We start from the raw sequence: 13,958 nt of genomic DNA on the forward strand, positions 1-13,958 counted from the left end.
AAAACCCTACATTTCAGCAGGATAATGCACGACCGCATGTTGCAGGTCCTGTGCGGGCGTTTCTGGATACAGAAATTGTTCGACTGCTGCCTCTTGTTCGCATTGATGGCACTTTGAACAGTGGACATTACATTTCAGATGTGTTACGACCCGTGGCTCTACCCTTCATTCGATCCCTGCGAAACCCTACATTTCATCAGGATAATGCACAACTGCGTGTTGCCAGTCCTTTACGGGCCTTTCTGGATACAGTAAATGTTCGAGTGCTGCCCTGGCCAGCACATTCTCCAGATCTCTCACCAAATGAAAACGTCTGGTCAATGGCGGCCGAGCAACTGGCTCGTCACAATACGCCAGACACCACTCTTGGTTAACTGTGGTATCGTGTTGAAGCTGCATGGGCAGCTGTACCTGTACACGCCATCCAAGCTCTGTTGGACTCAATGCCTAGGCGTATCAAGGCCGTTATTACGGCCAGAGGTGGTTGTTCTAGGTACTGATTTCCCAGGATCTATGCACCCAAATAGCGTGAAAATGTAATCACATATCTGTTCTAGTATAATATATTTGTCCAATGAATACCCATTTATCATCTGCATTTCTTCTTGGTGTAGCAATTTTAATGGAATGAAAATAGGCATGGTAAGCTAATTTACTCAAATGTATATCGCCAAAATTTGCAATGATCCTAATAGCATAAGTAACTGAACTCCAACGTTTCAGCAGATCCTCAGTGTGTTTTTTCCAGTTCAACCCCTCATCAATGCATACACCTAGAAATTTTGAATATTCTACCTTAGCTACCGATTTCTGATCGAAGTCTATAATTATTAATGGCGTCATTCCATTTACTGTGTGGAACTGTATATACTGTGTTTTGTCAAAGTTTAATGAGAGCCCATTTGCAGAGAACCACTTAATGATTTTCTGAAATACATCATTTACAATTTCACCAGTTAATTCTTGTCTGTTGGGTGTGATAGCTATACTTGTATCATTGGCAGAAAGTACCAGCTTTGCATCTTTATGAATATAGAATGGCAAGTCATTAATATATATTAAGAACAGCAGAGGACCCAAGACCGAACCTTGTGGCACCCCATTCTTGATTGTTCTCCAATTTGAGAAATCACCTGTTTTTTTGCATATTATATGAACTTCCAGTTAGGTATGATTTAAACCATTTGAGCACTGTCCCATTCATACCACAGTACTTGAGCTTATCTAGAAGTATTCCATGATTTACACAATCAAAAGCCTTTGATAGATCACCAAAAATCCCAACAGATGACTTCCGGTTACTCAGAGCATTTAATATTTCATTAGTGAAAGTATATATAACATTTTCCGTTGAAAAACCCTTCTGGAAACCAAACTGACATTTTGTTAAGACTTTATTTCTACAAAGATGTGAAACTACTCTAAAATACATTACTTTTTCTAGAGTTTTGGATAAGGCAGTCAGAAGAGAGATTGGGCGGTAGTTGTTGACATCAGATGTATCCCCTTTTTTATGCATTGGTTTAACAATGGCATACTTCAGATATCTGGGAAAATCCCTGCTTCAGAGAGCTATTACATATGTGGCTAAGAATCACACTAATTTCTTGGGAACAAGCTTTTATTATCCTGCTGGAAATGTCATCAATTCCATGTGAGCTTTTATTCTTGAGATCCGGCCACTTTGGCCTAGCGGTTCTAGGCGCTTCAGTCCGGAACCGCGCGACTGCTATGGTCGTAGGTTCGAATCCTGACTCGGGCATGGATGTGTGTGATGTCCTTAGGTTAGTTAGGTTTAAGTAGTTCCAAGTTCTAGGGGACTGATGATCTCAGATGTTGAGTTCCATAGTGCTCAGAGCCATTTGAACCATTTTTTATTCTTGAGAGAGTTTATTAACTTCCTAATTTCAGAAGAAGAGGTGGGTGGAATTTCAATTGCATCAAATGGTGTGGGTAAGGCCTCTTCCATTAACTGCCTTGCTTCTTCCAATGAACATTTAGATCCTATTTTCTCTACAACATTTAAAAAATTATTATTCAAAATGTTATCGACTTACAGCTTGTTGTTTATCAAGTTTCCATTCGCTTTGATGGTGATGCCATCATCCTGTACTCTTGGTTGCCCTGTCTCCCTTGTAATAATATTCCAAATTGTTTTGATTTTGTTATCAGAGTTATTAGTCTAAGACATGATGCACGTGCTTCTGGACTTTTTAATAATCTTTATTAATGTAGCACAGTAGTTTTTATAATATTGGGCTGTTTCTGGGACACTATCCTTTCTTGTTGTTAGATACAGTTTCCTTTTGTGGTTACAAGATATTTTTATTCCTTTAGTAAGCCAGGGTTTTTTGCATGGTTTCTTATAATTAGATTTAACTACTGACTTGGGGAAACAGTTTTCAAATTCTCTTACAAGTGTATCATGAAATAAGTTATATTTTAAATTAGCATCAGATTCCGTTTACATCTCATCCCAGTCTAATTGCTGAAGATTTGCTCTGAAATTTCTAATTGTTGAGTCATTAATTGAATGCACAACTTTGGAGGGTAGTTTTGAATTACTGAATGGAGCTATGTCATATACTGTAACTAGCTGAGCATCATGATCAGAAAGGTCATTCTCAACAGGACAAGAATTTATGTTTTTAAACATATCTTGGTCTATGAAAGTGTTATCTATCAATGTGCTGCTGTCCATCACTACCCGAGTAGGAAAATTAGTGGCCGATGTCAAATTGAAAGAACCAAGCAAGACTTCCAGGTCATTCTTCCTATTACACTCTTTTAGTGAATCAACATTGAAGTCCCCACAAATAATCATCCCCATTACGGTCGGCGGAAGGCAAACCACTTCTGCTAGGTCCTTGCCTCGTACAGCGGTTCGGGCCTCCCACATCTTCCCCTACACTCTGTCAAGGAGTATGGCACTTCATCATCATCTTCCCAATCAGCCAAGTCGTCCGGAACGTCAGACAAGACGTCCGCGCATTCATCGTAAATAATGAATTTGCCATGATGAAAGGGTACAAGAACTTATAAAAACAAAAAAACATGTTGACGTGTGTAACTTATTGTTACCTGAACAAAACACCAACAGAATCCAAAAGATACTAAAGTGCTGTCACCAGCCACTGCGCGATACTATGCTCACGACACCACTGTTGTGTCGCCGGACGTTGACCGCTATTTCACGCATACCAGTGTGGTGTCGCAGGACGGCAGAGTGTTAATACTATGTCAACAAACTGCACCGCCTATCCATGTTGCACCAATGGACTTGCGAGGTGCACACGCATCAAATATTGCTGAGCGCGTGTGAGCATAGCCGTGCAAGAGCCGTGTAGTGGTTACTCTGCAATTGTGGAGCCGCGGACTCTAACTTTGAACATATCCTTTGTCGCAGGATGGACTTGGAATATTCAACTTTCAGAATATGTAAATAATACTTTAATATAAGAGAGAGCTGGCCTATCTAGAGTACACATTTAACTGAGATTGGCCATCAAAATAAACTTTAATATGTTACGATTGTATATCGAATAGGGCACCGTTACTGTATACTGTAGTCCAGTAATCGTGGACCACGCCAGAATATGATAAGGGGGGGGGGGGGGGGTACTTATTGGGATTTATGCTAAGTCACTTACATCCATGTACATTTTATTTTTTATGTATATTTTTATCCATTCATTCGCCTAAGCAGTTTTATATCGCGGTATGCCCACAGAAAACAAGCCTGTGGTGCTAGCGAGGAAAGATGAAGAAGATTAATTTTCTCATGTTTGTAAAAACTCGTATCAGTTGTTTCATCGACCTTGTACTGTCGGGGACGTGGATTTCTGTTTAGTTCACTATACACTGGAACCTCACATAACGAGCACCACCCAAAACGTGCAATCCGCGGAACAAGTAAAACAAATTGTAAAAAAAATTTACTCACTTAACGAGCGATGTTACATATGAGTGACGAGATTTAATGTACGTCACCAGCCGTTCACGCGCGGCGGGGGAAACATTCAACTACAGGGTGTATCAAAATGAACATACCGGTTTTAAGGTGCTGTAGCATTTATTACGTTCAACTTACAATTGTAAATAATACTACAAATGAAAGATCAACTCAAAAAATTTTGTTTGTATACCTGTGCGCACTGGGAAGAGTGTGGAATGACCAAGAGTGATAAACGTGTTGAACGAGTGACATGTGCTATAAAGCCTATAAAGCCTTAAAACCCGTAAATTCATTTTGAAACACCCTGTATTTGTACACCTTTCATTGTCGTTACTATGTACTGCAGCCTCGGTTTAGTGCTCTTTCTGCTACCATTTTAGTGTAGCTAGTAATCACTCATTTATCTAAAATCGTGTTCACACAGTGTTTATTTGTGTGCAGATTTTAATAACCTTCGTAGAAATATCCCAGAAGACAGAGCCGGAAGAAGGCGACCATAAGAGAAAGAAAATGACCTTGGAAATGAAACGTAAAATCATTAAAAAAACGCGAACGTATAGTGTGCATCGCTGATTTAGCATGCGCATACAATCGGTCTACATCAACTATTTGTACTATCCTCCAGAACAAGGACGAGAGCAAGGAGACAGATGCTTCAAAGGGAGTGACAAGAGTATCTAAACAACGGTTTCGTATTCTGGACGATATCGAAAGTTTTCTCCTTATACAGATAAATGAAAAGCAACTGCAAGGCGACACTATTAACGAGAACATTCTTTGTGAGAATGCGAGAATGATTTTCGCCGATCTCGTTGAGAAGACACAAGGATCATCAGTGGCCGAAGAAGTGTTTAAGGGAAGCCATGGGTGGTTCGGGAAGTTTAAGAGAAGAACCGGCATCAGCACTATTGGGAGGCACAGCGCAGCAGCCAGCTCTGACACAAAGGCAGCAGAGAGAACTTCATCAGCAACTTCAAGATGATCATAGATTCTGAGGATTATCTGCCGCAACAGGTATTTTTATTGTAACGAGACGGGTTTGTTCTGGAAAAAGGTACCAAAGCGTACCTAACAGTAGAGGAAAATGCATTGCCCGGTCACAAGACAATGAAAGACGGTCTCACGCCATCTCTATACCAGTGCAAGCGGCGATTTGAAAATTAAACTGCTGGTTGTTTACCATTGAGAAACTACACGATCTTTCAAGAAGTGGAAAGTCCAGAAGAGCAGGTTAAATGTGATGTGCAGCTCGTACAACAAGGCTTGGGTGACATATGATCTTTTTTGTGATTGGATCAATGAACTGTTCAGTCCGTCAGAGAAAAGAAATATCTGCTTGAGATGAATCTGCCACACCAAGTCCAGCTTGTTAGGGACAACGCTCCTGCTCATTCTCCAGGACTACAAGACCACCTTCTTGAAGAATTTCAATTCCTTGGGAATCCAGTTTCTGCCTCCCTATACCACTCCAGTAACCAGCCTATGGACCGTCAGATTATTTTAACTTTAGCAAGCTCTACACTAAAGCACTTTTCAAGCATTGCATTGAGTTGACTGAAGCTATCAGTCTCACTCTCAGAGAGTTTTGGGAATATCACTGCAACACCGTTGTCTGTGTGAAGATGATCGGAGAGGCGCGGGAAGGGGTTATCAGGAGAATTCTCACTTCTGCTTGGAAGAAGCTTTGTCAAATGAAGCATTGTCAAATGTGACTCTGAGGCATTCGAGCCATTACCTGTGAAGCCTGTAGTCAACGAGATTGTGCCTTAGGCCAAGAGTGTAGGACTAGAAGTGTGTAACAATGATATCGAAAAGTTTGTGGAAGATCGCAGCCAGGAGCTGACTACCGAAGAGCTTATGGAGTTGCAGTGTGTTTCAGAGCAGGAAGTTGTGCAGAGGGGCATGGGGGAGGAATAGGGTGGACCCTTCTTCCCACCATCCCAATGTGGTGTCAAAGAGCAGATAAAGTATGCACCTCTGAGAGAATAGTACCTTTGAGGAAAAACATGTCAGCAGACAGGCTTGGACGTGCACACAAAACTCCGACATCGTAAAGCCTATCCCAGCATTCAGAGTCTTGATTTTCCTCCCCCAGTATTCCATATTGGTCATCTTGCATCATATTCCGATGTTATAGCAAGACCACACCAGTACTCATGCACTGTGAAGACTGCACCAGGTTCCAGGCTGGCCATCTTGTGTCGGCAGTATTTTGTCTAAGTCTGCTATTATGCATCACCATCTTGTATTCTGACATCACACAGCCTGTCCAGTGTTCCAAGTTCCATATTCCCTATCCCAGAGTTCCAAGTCAACGAGCAAGACTGCACCATTTTGAATTTCCCACCAATTTATGCTTAGCATAACAGCCCAACTTTCATAGGAATCACAAGCGCAACTGCACTATTTTTTGAAATTTCCTCAAAAATTTTGAATTTCCTCCAAAATTTGAATTCCTGTCATATGTATAAAATGGCAAAATTTGCCTTTGTCAGATGGGGGTGGGGAAATTCCATAACTCATTGAAGACGTCATCGATGACGCCATCAGTGACACACACACTGCCTGAGAACTGGCCCGCCATATTTATTTTCGTCTCCTCTGTTTGTTGTTCACCTGTGAACTTAGTAGAAGCTTCCTGTTTCACGCCCTTGGCCATTCTCCATAGATTCTTGAGTCCTTCTTGGTCTTGTCAGATCCCAGTATCAACACTGTTCAATAAAAACTGTACTTTCATCTTCTTGAAAAGAGTGTGATTAGTTCTTTATGGAGAAGAATTTAAACGTATGTACTTCATAAAACATTTACGTGTTGTAACCAATGGAACACGATTAATAAATTACAGAGAATAATTTGTAGAGTCATTTTTGCACAATAAGATCAAATGTGCAACTCACAGCTTGCTCTATGACCTGAGTGTGAGAATGGTGGAGTGAGTTGAAGCCATATTGTGTTGGAATCTACAGAGACAGCAGGAATTCAACTACAAGGCTTGGTGCAAAGAAGCATATCTTTCACTATTTAGATTTACTGTTTGAATGTTAATATACATCTCCGACCATGCTGCTAAGTTACCTGTGCTGATAACTTGTTAACAATATTCTGAACAACTCTCAATTCATGTTCAGAAACTGACTTCAGATTTCAGTTACTATTGATAATAAACCAATCACAAGCGTGCCCTGGGCAGGTGGCGTCAAACCATTACGCTATCTCAGGAGGAGTTTACCATCAGTTCCCAAAGAGACAACACATCTCGCGTCAGAGGGAACATTTAGTGGAAAACTGCCTCAGATGACATACATGTGCAATCTCACGTTAATCATATGATCACGTGAAGAATCTACTATCAGTTTCTAAACAGGCAACATATGATTTGGTGTGTGAACTGCGAATTCGCTTAAGGATGGAACAATTTGTTGTCTCAGAAAACGTACAAGTGTGATCTCGTTTTGATCTTAAGATCGTGTGAAATATTACTTATGACTGCTTACGTCGTTCGAGAAATAGTGATTAGTATGCAGAAACTTATCTATGAACATTAATTAGGAGAGTGGCTCTCGAAGTCGTTTTTAGTGATTTTGTGATTCTGTCAATAAAAGTAAATCGAGTGACATCCGATTATTTCGCAATTCTCATTTTTAGTTGGTATGAGATTTTCCCATTTGCCACTTCGTTCCTCTTGTGCTAGTAGAAGTGGGCGCAGACATTACATTCAGAAATCCGCCAGGTATGTTGCACTTGGCGTATATTTTGGTGGAAACTGTTACATTCAGGAACCCACCATGCACTGTATGAGGATTACAAATTACATCTTTTGGCCGTATCATATTACACTTTGCATACACTCATAAATATTACACTCGACAAGCCTTGAATGGGGAAAAAGTCGTTAAGCAGCGGCTAATTTTAAGAGGATGTATTACACTTGGCGTGCCTATATGGGGAAATGGCCCGTAAATGGTTTCTAGTCTGTGTGACAGGAAATGTTGTCGAAGAATGAATATTGTGTAGTGGAGACTGCAGGTGAACTTTAAAAGACAATTATTGAACACTGATTAATTGAAGAGGAAGGAAGCTTTTATTTGAGCAATCACGTAAACATTACACTTGGCATCAATAAATGGGGAAAGAGTCAGTAAACAGCATGTAATCGACATGTCAGAAAATATTCTGAGACGATGAATGTTGTGCAGTAGAAATTAAGGCTGAGCTTTGAAAGACAGTTACTAGATAGTGATTAGTTGATTTGAAGCATGTAGCTTCAACACCTCGAGAGCACAGGAACGACGCCAGAGTTTGCAGAGGTTAATGTAAGTTCTTCTACATATTCGTTAAAGAAAGGAACTATCAGTGTTAAGGATGTTGTGTGAAGGATATGACTGTCAAGTTGCAGACACTGTATAAAGACAGACATTGTAAACAACAATGATGTATCCTTCCCTTGACAATATAAACTGCCGATATAATATTTTCTCCCTGTGCGAGAGTCGCGAATTGTGCAGGCATAGGAGTTCTGACTAAGTGACACATGGAAGACTGGATCAGTCCCAGAGGCGTGCTAAGACAGTCGAAGTTATTAAGGCGGCCGTTCACAACAAGTGGGAAATCTGGGTTCGAGTCCCAGTCTGACACAAATTTTCATGTGTTACAAACAGGTGAGGTCACTGCATATATGCAATATACTGAGGTTACAAAAGTCATGGAATACCTCAGAATACCGCGTTGGACGTTCTTTTGCTCAGTCTAGTGCAGCAACTCGGAGTGGCATGGACACAACACACCGTTGGAAGTCTTCTACAGAACTACTGAGTCATGCTGCCACTATAGCTGTTCATATTGCTAAAGTGTTGCCTGTGCAGGATTTCGTGCGCGATCCGACCTCATGATTATGTCACATAAATGTTTGATGGAATTCATGTCGGACGATCTGAGTGGCCATATCATTCGCTCAAACTGTCTAGAATGTTCTTCAAACCGACTGCAAACTATTGTGGTCCAGTGACTCATCCATAGGTGTTTGGGAACATGACGTCCATGAATGGCTGCAAATGGTCTCCAAGTAGGCAAACATAACCATTTCTAGTCAATGATCGGTTTAGTTGGACCAGAGGATCCAGTCAATTCCACGTGAACACAGCTCACACCATTATAGAGCCATCACCAGCTTGCACAGTGCCTTATTGACGACTTGGGTCCATGGCTTAATGGGATCTGCGCCACACTCGACCCCAACCATCATCTCTTACCAAACGAAATCGGGACTCATTTGACCAGGCCCTCGTTTCCCAGTCGTTTAGGAACTAATCAATATTGTTATGAACCCAGGAGAAGCGCTGCAGGCGATGAGTTCTTGGCAAAGGCACTCCCGTCGGTCGTCTGCCTCCATAGCCCATTGACGCCAAATTTCGTCGCACTGTCCTAATAGATATATTCATCTTACATCCAACATTTATTTTACACAGTGTTACTTGTCTGTGAGCACTGGCAACTCTATGCGAACTTCGCTGTTCTTGGTCGTTACGTGAAGGCCATCAGCCATTGCTATGTCTGTGCTAAGAGGTAATGCCTGAAGTGGTATCTTTGGCACACTCTTGACATGTGGATCGCAGAATACTGAACAGTCTAATGATTTACGAAAAAGATTGTCCCATGCATCTAGCTCCAACTACCACTCCACATTCGAAGTCTGTTAATTCCCGTCGTGCGCCCAAGATCGCTTCACTTCACATGAATCGCCTGATTACAAATGACAGCTCTGTCAATGCATCACCTCAAAGTCTGTGAACTTATTTCATAATGTTTACCACAGTTGTACATGTCAATGGCAGTGTTTGTTCCTTCAGTTATGCATTCAGGCCTGAAGGATATTGTATTGTGAAGATGTGGTCACAGTATAAACACATACATTGTGAACACTAGTGATGCATCCCTGTCTTGATGGGCTAAAATGTCATATCATATTCGTCTACCTCTTGAGGAATCACGAATTGTGCGAGGATAAGGGTTGTCACTACAGTGCTATTACAAATGATTGAAGCGATTTCATAAATTCACTGTAGCTCCATTCATTGACATATGGTCACGACACACTACAGATACGTAGAAAAACTCATAAAGTTTTGTTCGACTGAAGCCGCACTTCAGATTTCTGCCGCCAGAGCGCTCGAGAGCGCAGTGAGACAAAATGGCCACAGGAGCCGAGAAAGCGTATGTCGTGCTTGAAATGCACTCACATCAGTTAGTCATAACAGTGCAACGACACTTCAGGACGAAGTTCAACAAAGATCCACCAACTGCTAACTCCATTCGGCGATGGTATGCGCAGTTTAAAGCTTCTGGATGCCTCTGTAAGGGGAAATCAACGGGTCGGCCTGCAGTGAGCGAAGAAACGGTTGAACGGGTGCGGGCAAGTTTCACGCGTAGCCCGCGGAAGTCGACGAATAAAGCAAGCAGGGAGCTAAACGTACCACAGCCGACGGTTTGGAAAATCTTACGGAAAAGGCTAAAGCAGAAGCCTTACCGTTTACAATTTCTACAAGCCCTGACACCCGATGACCAAGTCAAACGCTTTGAATTTTCGGCGCGGTTGCAACAGCTCATGGAAGAGGATGCGTTCAGTGCGAAACTTGTTTTCAGTGATGAAGCAACATTTTTTCTTAATGGTGAAGTGAACAGACACAATGTGCGAATATGGGCGGTAGAGAATCCTCACGCATTCGTGCAGCAAATTCGAAATTCACCAAAAGTTAACGTGTATTGTGCAATCTCACGGTTTAAAGTTTACGGCCCCTTTTTCTTCTGCGAAAAAAACGTTACAGGACACGTGTATCCAGACATGCTGGAAAATTGGCTCATGCCACAACTGGAGAACGACAGCGCCGACTTCTTCTTTCAACAGGATGGTGCTCCACCGCACTTCCATCATGATGTTCGGCATTTCTTAAACAGGAGATTGGAAAACCGATGGATCGGTCGCGGTGGAGATCATGATCAGCAATTCATGTCATGGCCTCCACGCTCTCCCGACTTAACCCCATGCGATTTCTTTCTGTGGGGTTATGTGAAAGATTCAGTGTTTAAACCTCCTCTACCAAGAAACGTGCCAGAACTGCGAGCTCGCATCAACGATGTTTTCGAACTCATTGATGGGGACATGCTGCGCCGAGTGTGGGAGGAACTTGATTATCGGCTTGATGTCTGCCGAATCACTAAAGGGGCACATATCGAACATTTGTGAATGCCTAAAAAAACTTATTGAGTTTTTGTATGTATGTGCAAAGCATTGTGAAAATATCTCAAATAATAAAGTTATTGTAGAGCTGTGAAATCGCTTCAATCATTTGTAATAACCCTGTACTTGACTTATGGAAGTCTGGATCAGTGCTGGAGACCTGCATGGATAGCCAAAGTGCTTGTGACAAGCAGAAATTCCGTGTTTGAGTCCTGGTTCGCCACAAACTGTCTTGTGTCACACCAGAAGGTGTCAATGCACATTTGCAGTAGGTGAACTTACTTCATAAAAGAACTTTCATCATAGTTCTAAGGGAAGTCATCTTGCAATTTTAGGGCTATAATTTTGTCTTTTGTGAGTTATTGCCATAGCAGGTAAGGTAATATCAGGTCTGTTAATGGTAATATGGGTGAGGAGATCATCATTCAAGTGGTTGCTGTTAATTATGAGGACAATGTTAAGATTGAATGAATCTCATAATGTAGTATATGACATCACTGTTGAGGTAAATATGGAGCAAGTTTTTAATGAATCATGTTGATAATGTAGCATATGACGACTTTGTTCAAGTAAATAGGGAATGGGATGTTAATGACTTTATAAGTCACATTGAATCAGCAGAATTTTAAGTAGTGGGATTAGTATTGTAACCCCAACAACTATTAGTCTTTGAGGCTTATTACATGAAACAAGACAGCTGTCAAAAGAAAATCAACGACACAGTGAGAAATTTCGTAAGAAGAACAATCGAAATAAAAATGATGAAACTGAACAATGAGCTAACTAGCAATAAGACTGATAAAGCTAATGAGCAGCTTGGTTAGTAAATCAGTTACTTTAGAGGCACATGGAAGGAAATTAAAACTGAAATGACTCAAATGATCTCTGAATGGACAGAATGGAAAAATTTGTTGATTTCTAGGAACATGGATAATTCATATTACGAATCAAAACTTCACATGAAATGTTGGGATAGGTTATTGGTGATAAACTAACGTATGGGAAGGAGTAAATTTCAGAATTATGGAGTAAAGTTAGACGTAAATATCGTAAAAGAAAATATAAGAACTGAGTTGTTTAAAGGAGAAAGAAAGGTGAAATACGTGCAAAAATTAGTTGGAAAAAAGCAAACAGAGTAATATTAATGTCGAATTTATGGAAAACGAAGTTAATTGATGTACTGAGAGAACAATGACAAAGGTAGGTATCAAGGACGAGGTGTCCACAAGTAAATAGAATTGTGAGAAAGATAATACTGCTTGTGGCATGATAAACCATAATAGTGACTTTAAGATTTGGGGAAAAAGTGTAACTTTATTGGGTGAAACAAAAATATTAATGATATGATTAATAATAAAATATACTAGATAATAGACGCTGATGAAAAACAAGCATTGATGAAACTACTGAAGAAAACACCAAAAATTGTTTTCTGAAAATGGGAAAACAACAAAAAAAAATTTTCTGAAATACATATTATTTGGGACGGCTATACTTATTGCTTTGAGGTACAGGCCTGTAGCCATTTCAAATGACAACCTCTGGCAACATGGGAAGCCATAGGTAATAGAAGCTAGCAATTGTTTGATTACTAAATGTGTAAGTATGAAGATAATGTGTTGTGAGGTTCAGTCGATTTAGGGCTGAGCTCCAGCAAGTGAGGTCGATTCCTGAAAGGACTAGGTCCAACATTACGACATCATTCGTTATTTGCTGAGTGATTCATATTTATTAAACTTCTTTAAAAAAAGCAGCAATAGTAAAACAACAATTAAATAATATCTTAGAAATCAGGAGCTCTTAAAACAATGAGTGGAATGCTTTAAATTCAACAGAGCACAATGTCTTGACTAATTTAATAAACTACGGCAAATTGTATAACAATTGTTTGCTCCCTGCTGTCGTTGGATAAGCAGCTGCAGCAGCAAGTCGTATACTCCTAGCTCACTCATTTGTTACATAGTTTAATTCTTAATTTCTTTGCGTGTTTTTGGTACTTGCATTGTCTAATTCATAAATTTCTGGCGTATTATAGTATTTGAGAGTTGTAGCATTGCGTTTTAGTACCTGAATAGTGTAAATTCGCGCAGTCGTTTGTCTTCTGTTTTTGTTTTGAACGGCCAGTGTCGGTTGGTCACAGTCAGTGTGCTCCCTGCCGTCGTTGGATAAGCAGCTGCAGCAGCAAGTCGTATACTCCTAGCTCACTCATTTGTTACACAGTTTAATTCTTAATTTCTTTGCGTGTTTTTGGTATTTGCATTGTCTAATTCATAAATTTCTGGCGTATTATAGTATTTGAGAGTTGTAGCATCGCGTTTTAGTACCTGAATAGTGTACAGAGCCGAGTGGAGGGTCTGAATCAGAGGCTGAGACGGTTCTGCGACCGTGTGGGCCGCAGATTCCTCGACTTGCGCCATAGGGTGGTGGGGTTTCGGGTTCCGCTGGATAGGTCAGGAGTCCACTACACGCAACAAGCGGCTACACGGGTAGCAGGGGTTGTGTGGCGTGGGCTGGGCGGTTTTTTAGGTTAGATGGCCTTGGGCAAGTACAGAAAGGACAACAGCCTCAATGGGTGCAGGGCAAAGTCAGGACATGCGGGGACCTAGCAGCAATCGGTATTGTGATTGTAAACTGTCGAAGCTGCGTTGGTAAAGTACCGGAACTTCAAGCGCTGATAGAAAGCACCGAAGCCGAAATCGTTATAGGTACAGAAAGCTGGTTGAAGCCAGAGATAAATTCTGCCGAAATTTTTACAAAGGTACAGACGGT

The sequence above is a fragment of the Schistocerca piceifrons genome, chromosome 5 (assembly GCF_021461385.2).
Source record: "Schistocerca piceifrons isolate TAMUIC-IGC-003096 chromosome 5, iqSchPice1.1, whole genome shotgun sequence".
Taxonomy (NCBI): domain Eukaryota; kingdom Metazoa; phylum Arthropoda; class Insecta; order Orthoptera; family Acrididae; genus Schistocerca; species Schistocerca piceifrons.